A 9,486-nucleotide genomic window follows, 5' to 3' on the forward strand; every position below is an offset into this window, starting at 1 on the left:
TAAGATTGAACTGGAATAACTCAACCCATCAAGACAGTGCCTGTACAATGTTCAACTCATGTCGACAGTTAGTGCACACTTTTACTGATATCCCCCCTCACTTTTGTTGCATTTATGCTTCCATTTTGGCGAGTTTTCTTAATTTTCATATTTTGTGCACTTTCTCTTTCACATTTACAATTGTCACTTTTTCTCATTTTCACTTTGATAACTGTCCTTCTCATGTTATCTTCACTCTAGCATGCTTCACTTTCAAGGTCATTTTCATTTTGCAAGTGTTGTCTTCATGTCTGCCTCTTGTCGGAGGTGTCGCTTTTGTGATTTCACTCCTATATGTGTCACACCTTTACACATCACCAAAGTTATTTATGGTGCAGTCTTCTACATTATATGGTCATACATATCATTGGAATATGCACTAGACACATTGTTCCAACTAAGCACACCTTTTGGTCACAATCGTCACTCCTCTCGTAACTTGTGCTCTAAGTGTTGTAATGTGTTGTTTCAACTATCACATTTAGAAATAGGTGTCACTTTGCTTTCTATCTACGCCATCATCTTGTGTTTTTACTCTACCCAAGCGAATTTTGTAGTCATATGGGAGTGATTGATGTTTAACTTCTTGGCTTCCTCCTTGCTCATGTGATTCAAGAAATTAACTATCACCTCAATTTTATGCAAGGTTGTCCTAGCCTGTGCTTCAAGTTTCTTCACTTCCCCATGGACTTCTCGAATCATTTCATTATTTGTCTGCACTACTTATAATCATCCCAATGCTTGCTAATAAGCCTTGTGATCTTCTTATGGACCACTCCTTTTGTCTTTCCAAAATGAATTGGCCCATACTATCCTTTACCTGTATGTGGGAATGTCATTCCATCCTCTTGAGGCATTCCTTTTCTCATTGAAACTTTGCCTTCTCTCTCCTTAAATCTTGCCTAAATTCCAAAGGTGATGGATGAAATCCGTCGAATTACGCCTACGTGGATAACATATCCGTTCGTTCAATTGAATCATGGGGGAACTTTCCAAGCATTGGGGGTGATATAAGGGCTCTCCTAACCTCAATCCTAGCGCAGAGAAATAAATGGTCTCATCTTTTCCTTTGAAAATTGCATGGGTTTCATCAGAAGTGGAAGAAGCCATTATGTAATCTAGTTCTGGACTCTTGGAGGTGAGGAGCAATGTGGCACATGAAATCAAGGGTTGGTATGGCAATGATGAGCACACCACTCGAGACTCAAATTGGCATGAGGATAAGAAGTGCAGGAGGAGGAGACTCTAGGGCTGGTAGATAAAAATATCAGACTTCTAAACTTAAGCTCCCACAGGTGTGGATATAATTCTATGATTTCCCTGCGCGCTTTAAGGTGTGAAGTGAAAAGTTTCCCACAATGGATGCGTACAGGGGTTGGACATCTAAACTTTGTATCTTTAAGGTTTAAGTCTAGTAAAAGGTAACAGAATTAACCATGAGATGATCCAATGACAAGCTTACTCAATTGAAACTTGAGAGCTAACAACTATATACCACAGTGACTAATTGAATTGCATTTTCTGCAAACAAATCCAGCTAAGAGCATCCAATTTGGCCTCTCTAGTGTTTTACATAAACATTATGAAGCACATGCAAGTCCTAGACACATGTCTTCCCCTCACTGGTCTCCTGTTAGTGTTGACAAATTCTAGATGTCACTAATTTGTGTCCCCAAGCTCCTATCCATGGAGAGTTTGGAGGTGTATTATAAGCGATAAAAGGTTGGCATGTGGCCAACTCCACAACACTTAGTTTGCGTATATGCCATACATATTCCTGATGTGAAGACCACCACAACTATCAGATGATTGGCTCCCTCCATCGCCTGATCATGTAGTGAAAAGCACCAGGTAGCAAGGTTGGTACACCTGGAGGACGGTGACGGGTTAGAGGGTAGGATGTGTAGGATGACACGGTGAATGGCATGGAAGGTGACTTAGATGTGATGGCATGGAAGTGCGAGGTATGTGGTATGATGAAGGGGATGGTGGATGTGGTGGGGAAGGAGTCACTTGGTAAGGGGTTGGCACGAGGGGTGACATGTGAAAACATTTCACACATGGCAGAGAGTGGAAGAAATTGGCCTCGAAGTTGTGCAAGAGGCTCATGTTGTCGACATGTGGTCAACTTTGCATGACCTCTAAGCATTATCGATCGTGCACATTTACGACGTGAATAGATATTGACCATCAAATGTGTTGTCATTATCATTGTCTCTAAAAGTGCACAACTTCTTTCAGCTATGTGACCATTGTTATCTCTGCCATTTTAGCCTGGGGTGTCTCATAGTGCCTACTGACTGCTCGAGCTACTTGCTATCAAGTCTGTTGGCCGACACTCGACAATCAGGTCTGTGGTGTTGTACGACCTACAGGAAAAATGGTCAGCATCTCCATTCTGTCACGAAAACTGTGAGCATTTAGAGGTGATACAAAATCATGCTACAACTGGCTTCAAGTCCCATCGCCAACACCTTCCATGGCTCCATCCTCTTCTAGTTTTCATAAATATTTTAGTCTTTGCTGTATTTTTTTAGAATTCAACCCTATTGCGACAACGATGTGAAAATTGGGGACTATGAATTTCATGGGCATTATTGCTTCCTTCCCATATACCAACAAGAAAGTTGTTTTTTATTATAAGATTCTATAACATAGTATAGTGGCCCATATCACTACGGAAATCCTTAAATCCCAATCATCCTTGTTCACATTATATACCTTTATTAGTGCATTCATCATAATCATGTTGAAGGCCTCATTTCTGTCATTCACTTGTGGATGGTATGGTGTTCTCTTCTGATGGTGTATGTTGGGCCTTAAATATGCCCATGTTATCATCATACAATACCACCATTCATAACCTATATTCATGTACTTTTAACCCATTTTGTACCATAATTCCATAACTTATTGCCAAATACATATATTACACTCTATGGTTGGTTATCATTAGTTTTCTTGACTCTTCTATGATTAAAGATGATTTTTCCATGATTTTCTAATGACGGTTTTGATAAGTTCCTTCGTCACAGGGTTTTGTCACCGAAATTCTTCACAAGTCAGTTAAACTAGTTACTACAAGGTTGAGTACGAAATGGAATTGTTGTAGGTGTGTTACACAATATTTTGTCACACCTCCTGCACTTCCCTGTGACATACCTCGAAGTTCCCAAAAAAGTGACCATCATGCAATGTAATCATTCATATATGCAGTTCAAATCCTTCCTAAGACTTTGATTGGAAAATGCCTTGAGCTTCCCCTGAAGGAAATAACTCTAAAACCCTAATTTTAGAATCATCGCCCTTATGAGACTAAAAACAATGATGATCACCTGTTGCACTGTACTTGACCTGTGATGGCATCACTTTGTTCACTTGCATACCCACGATGGTTCCAAAAAGGAAATTTTCCCAAAGAGGATGAGAAGCTTCGTGAGTTAGAACTGGAGGTTGTTCGGCATAGATGAGGTCAAATTCTCCCAACTTGGCCTCTTGGTCTTATCCCTATGAGTTATTTCCTTGAGATGAGGGCCTACTCCTATCTTTGGATAGATCCTAACTCCTTTTCCCAGCCTATATATTCATCCTCTCCCATTCCCAAATGGTTGGTATATGTATATTTTCACCCTTATGCTAAGATTGTGCCTATATGCTACTCATTTGTCTCGAAGAAAGAATTCTGAGAGAGATTAGCTTGGACTTGGATATTCATTTCAAGGAGAGTCTATTAACATCAAGGCTTGGTTCTATGCTTCCTCTTATTTTCTATTAATATACAACTGTTGGTTCATTTTCCATTGATGTGTATGCTCATGTATCATTTATCTTAACATTCCTTGATCAATTAAGTAGGTTGCCTTTGAATATGATTTTTGTATTTGCATGTCTTGTTCTGTCTTGATCTCTTGTCTAGGTGCATAAACACTATGACCAGTAGGAACAAGCCCACGATGAAAGTTATTCAAGATCTTCAACAAAGGATGACTTGATAGCATCAGAATGAGGTAGGCCATCTTCTCCATCTCTCTTTTCAATTTTAACGAAGGAAAGTTTCTGGTATATTGTCACCTAGGTTGCTAGACCCACTTATTGGGATAGAGGTATCATCTCTATCTGCAGAGAGGATTTACCTAGACAACATAATGGCTACTCCACTGGGGAAGCTATGATCCTTTCCATTCAATCCTTCATCCTGATTTTGTGTTGAGTTTGACCAACCATTCATTTTCAGGCTTGTTTGTTTGTCTGTAACATTTTTCACTTACTGGTGATTGCTTGAAGGTTCTTTATTTTTGTTGATCTTGAACATTTTTTGGTTTTAGCTCATATTTCTTGACCATTGAAGTTTTCTCCCTAGTAATCGTAATGACATCACGGGTGTTTTAATTACAATTGTAATTATCGATGTTTTTCCTATGACAAATGTGATGATCCCAGAAGTTTAAGAAAATTAGGGTTTTTCTTCTTGATTTCAGTTTTTTCCTTCTAGTAGTGGTTTGTCAGTGTGATTACAGTTTCATTGCCTTGCTTGACATGTTTTTTTGACTGCAATTGCCTCTTGATTCAGTTTAAGTTTGTTTGGAACTTGATTTTCTTTCTAGGGTTTCTAGGTCACCCTTCATTCACTCATTAGTCTGCTCTTCAGAGATCAATTACCTTTGTTCAAAGAGTTCTTTTGCATCTGGACATATTTTGCAAGTCACTTTTGGTTCTTTGGTATAAATTTATTTTCATTAGTGTCGGATTGAGTAGATGCTTTGAAAGTCACTTTAGTTCCGTTGGAGAGAAATTGATTACAAAATTGTTTGTCTTTTATTAAATCAAATGGAAGTTCTTGTTGTTATTGTTGTGTTTTGGAAAGTGAAAGTGTATAGCATTGAATTATTTTAGAAACATATCTTGCATTCAAATCGCAAAGTGAAAGAGATTTTCATGATTGGTGAATTGTTTGCATTTTTTTTTGCTCTTTTGCATTAGTTTTCATTGATTGCATCTTTAGTGAAAAGGAAAAGATTTTCATCTTTATGGCATTGCATTTGTTAGTAGAATGAAAGATTAGATTTCATTTTATTGCATTGAAAAGTTTGTATTGATGCTTTTGGATTATTTGATGTATTGATTGGTTGTTTCTCTTCCTTTGTTAGAATAGCCTTCATCGAATGAAAAGTTTCATTTTCATCATTTAGTTGCATTCTAGGAGCAGGTGACATCGTTGAGCCCTCAAAATTGAAACTTAATTCAAAGATAAACTTAAAATTTACCTCAATGAATCTAAGGAGAATTTGAAACATTAATGTTCATACTTAGTGGTCTAGGCTAGAGTTGTGTTCTGATGTCTATAAAACTTAGCAGTCGTCATTCACAATACTCTTGCATTAGACATTGCCAACACATACTTGTTCTCCCTGTACCGTCAAGTATATAAATGGAGACCCTCATAGGTTACAAACCTTTATCTGTAGGAAGTCGAGTTTGCCACCTTGTAAATGTGATACACCAAAAATAATGTTCGGGGAGATTGTCTACACGTACGTCAAGTCCTTAGTAAGTTTATTTGCTAAGGTGTATATTGTAGTTCACGGTTACTTGGTAATCCCTTTTTCCTAGAGTATCTTGAGTAGTCATTTCGATATTTTCACACTCCTTAAACCTGAAAAGATCATAGAGCATTTGTCCTTTCAAGCTTGCTAAGACAACAAAAGTGACTAGAGTCACGTTTTCGTCCTTTTCTTGACTCTTAAAACATGGAAAGGTAAAGTTTTTGTTTCAAATTCTAAAATTAATTGCTCATGGAACAACATCCTTCCTATGGAAATACTCTTTAGTAGATCTTAGGTTGATACCAATGACAACATTTCTTGATTCTACCAGTCAAGGAAACCCCTCTTATGGGAATCCTAGTTCTTTTCTTTCTTTTGGAAATATTGGTGCTCCCTATATGGCGATGTTGTCCCTTCCTGGATTGCCCATTGGTCTACTAGTTTGGTTATTTTCGACCTCGATGATTTCGAGTGTCCAAATTGTTTTTCAACCAAGTTCTCCTCCACCTGAACAACATCAACCTCATGTTAATCCTAAAGTTGACCCCTTGCTTTCTTTGCCTATTTCTTCACCCCGTTCTTCCTCTTCGCATGGTGAAAGTATGGATTCCAGTAATCAGGAAGCTAAGAAGAAGAAGAAGAATCAAAATAAGCAAGGGGGAAACCAAGCAACCATTGCTACAGATGCAACTAATGAAGAAAAATATTCCAACGAGCCCCAGAAAGTAAAATTCCCTTGCATGTTATGTAAGGGTGACCACCTTCTTTAAAATTGTCCTGGTATTCCCAAGGTCTTAGAAGTGTGGTCCACAGTGTCACATCGACCTTTGACATCAGCCTTTGGTGATCATATTGGTGATAAACCTTCAACTAGTAAATCCCATGGGAAAAAGGGAAAATTCAAATTTCCCTGTAAGTTGTGTGAAGGTAATCATCCCATTCACCTTTTTCCTTTAATGGATGAAGCTTCCAAAGAGTTTGAAAACCTTACATCTTCTCAACCTCATCTTCCAACTGGTTATCAAAATCTTCCCCCCTATACTTTAGAAGTTGATCTAGTGATTAATCAAAATTCATCTTTGGTCAACCCCACTCTATTTGAAAGTGAGTCTCATGAGTCCATTCTCAACCAACCATTGGTTGAGAAACTGGTATCCTTGACTTCACCTTTAGTTAACCATATTTTTCTGGTAGAGAGTGAACCTCATACTTCTTAGGTTCTTCTGGTTTCTTCAATTTCAAATGAACTGGAGGTAAATCCACCTATTCCTAAGGTTCATGAGAGTAGTTATCTTGTTCCCATATAGAAATAGGGCAGTCCTCATATTCATACGACAACCCCTCCAAGTAGTTTGGTCACTTCTTTTGATTGGAATCGATTGGCAGGATATCATCTTCCATATTATGTGACTTTCCACATTACAGTATAGGCTTACCATATGGACATACCTAGCACAATCATAGATGAGGGTGCATATGTTAGCATTTTGTCCTCAACTGCTTGGCAAGCTTTAGGTTCTCCTCAGCTTATCCCCATCACCCAGAATTTGTTAGATTTTAACAGAGGAACCAGTCAATCGTTAGGGATCCTTCATAAGTTTCCTATTACTTTGGGAGAAAATATTATCTATATAGATGTGATGGTTGTCCAAGGTCCTTTATATTTTAATCTACTACTTGGTTGTGACTATGTTTATCTCATGGGAGCTCTTGTCTCTTCCCTCTTTCAAGTGATGTGTTTCCCACATGAAGGAAACATTGTGATCATTGATCAACTTACATTCATTGGTCATAGATCAAATCCGACTCAACCATCATCTCTAAATGGTTCTTATATGCAAGAGGTACCACCTCCGCCACAAGTTAATTACATGGCTACCTATTCCATGCCCACATCTACTAATAATAAAGTAGGTGATGTAGTACACCATGTACTGGGGGCATTAGAGATTGATGTTTCTATTGGATCCCTGGACATGTATCCCTTCCAAAGTGTTGTTGGGACCATCTAATGAGAACCTCTTGGAATCCATGGCCTCTTTTGGCCAGTGATTAGGACCATGGAGCAAAGTTCCTTGTCTTGTGTCAAGCTCATTAAAAAATGAAACAAGGACCATGATGATAGTTCTTTTAGTATGTCAATCTTGTTAAAAAATGAAACAAGGTGTCATGAGCATGGTTCTTTTCCTATGTCAAGTTCCTTAAAAAATGAAACAAATCCCCTTCCAATTCGAGTCTTTGATTAGATCTCGTAAAATCCCAGTCGAGTATTTCACTTGATCTGGTAAGTGAACCTTCATTCCATCCACCTGTTAGTAACCTGTAGTTTACTTAGGTGAATTAAGTGCAGCTTGGGGGGCATGTACCTCGAATTCAGTCATTATGTTGGGGGCATGCAAAATTATCTCAAGCATAGTTTATCTTTGTTTCAAGCTTGTGTAAAAATGAAACCAAGCATAGTTTTTTCCCATGTTTTAAGATTGTGAAAAATGAAACCATTCCCACTTTACATCTCATGATTGCCATTTTTATTAGCTGATTTTTGCCAGATGGGCCTTGGTTCTTTCATTCCATCTTCACCATCTCTTTGGTTGATCGTATGCCTTCACTTGGTTTTTTTACCCTTGCCTAGGGAATATCTGTGATGAGTGGTCTTATTAGCTGGCCTCTTGACCATTACATATTTTGAACAGTTCCATCATCTCTGGAACCAATTGCTATCCTTTTTATACCACTCGTTCCTCTAGGAAGAGTCATCTTTCAGCTCTTTTCTGACTCTTGAAATATGAAAATATTGTCAAGTACTTGTCATTTTGAACTCATTAAAGTAAATGAATTGACGTCGTCTCAGTATATGTTTACCCCTTTTCCAGGCTGGGATTGACTATTTACAAAAAAGGTACACCTTGGTTGAAATCGTCAAGAGGTTCTCTCGAATATTGTTTTCTACCTTTTCGGGTTTGAGGGACAAATTACAAAAAGGGACATGATGGAGTTTTCTTTTTCATCTCTTTTTCAAACTCTATAAATATGAAAAATATATCAAGTTATTATTACGTCGGACTCATTAAAAGTTTTTATGATGAAAGACTCGTCACCATGACGAGCCCGAGTTTCTCCTTCCTAGGACTCGTAAAACTTACTAGGATGGATTCATCTGAAGGGTGAAATTATACGACAAGAATATGGTATCCACTTTAAGCTTGTGTAAAACTAAAGAGGTACTCATTAGAAATAGTGGGGAAAAATGAAAATGAAACATCTCTTGTATAGGCAGCATGTCACTCTTGAACATGACACTCATTTGTATCTCGTGTTAAGTTTGGGATATCATCACTCAATCATTTGTCTTTCCAGGTATGGGTGATCCAATTTTCCTCTCATATGACTATTCCACTTCATCATTATGACCCTTGGTCCTATGTTGAGTCAAATGCTGCCACACTCCAGAGTCATGTCGCCAATATGTGCAAGAGAAGTCCTATATGTAGTTATTTATCTATACATTGATGACCCATTGTTACAGTCTTGGATCTTATTCATTTCATTCCACTTTATTCCTTGTTTAGTGTTGATGATGGGGGACTCATAATTTCCCTCCTTCAACGGGTCGCTTCTTGTCAACTTCAGCTTATTATCCAGGAAGATGAATTAGAAACTCCCTTTCAGTACCTTAGAGCTTGCATGCCTTAATGGCAAGCTCTTTGCATCCGATGATGGGTTTTCATCGTTGGCCTTCGATTGGATGATTCCACGAGTGTTCAAATTCAGTTTCATTATCACATTCATGAATTGTACTCTTGTACCTTGAGAGGCATTGTCATTATTGGTGGTTTCTCTCGTACCTGTTAACAATCCACATCATTGTCTAGTAATTAGGTGGTTTTCTAGTATGTTTGACTTC

This window comes from Pinus tabuliformis, chromosome 7 (assembly GCF_031772625.1).
Source record: "Pinus tabuliformis cultivar Carrire ecotype Pingquan chromosome 7, CPIR1, whole genome shotgun sequence".
NCBI classification, from domain to species: Eukaryota; Viridiplantae; Streptophyta; class Pinopsida; order Pinales; family Pinaceae; genus Pinus; species Pinus tabuliformis.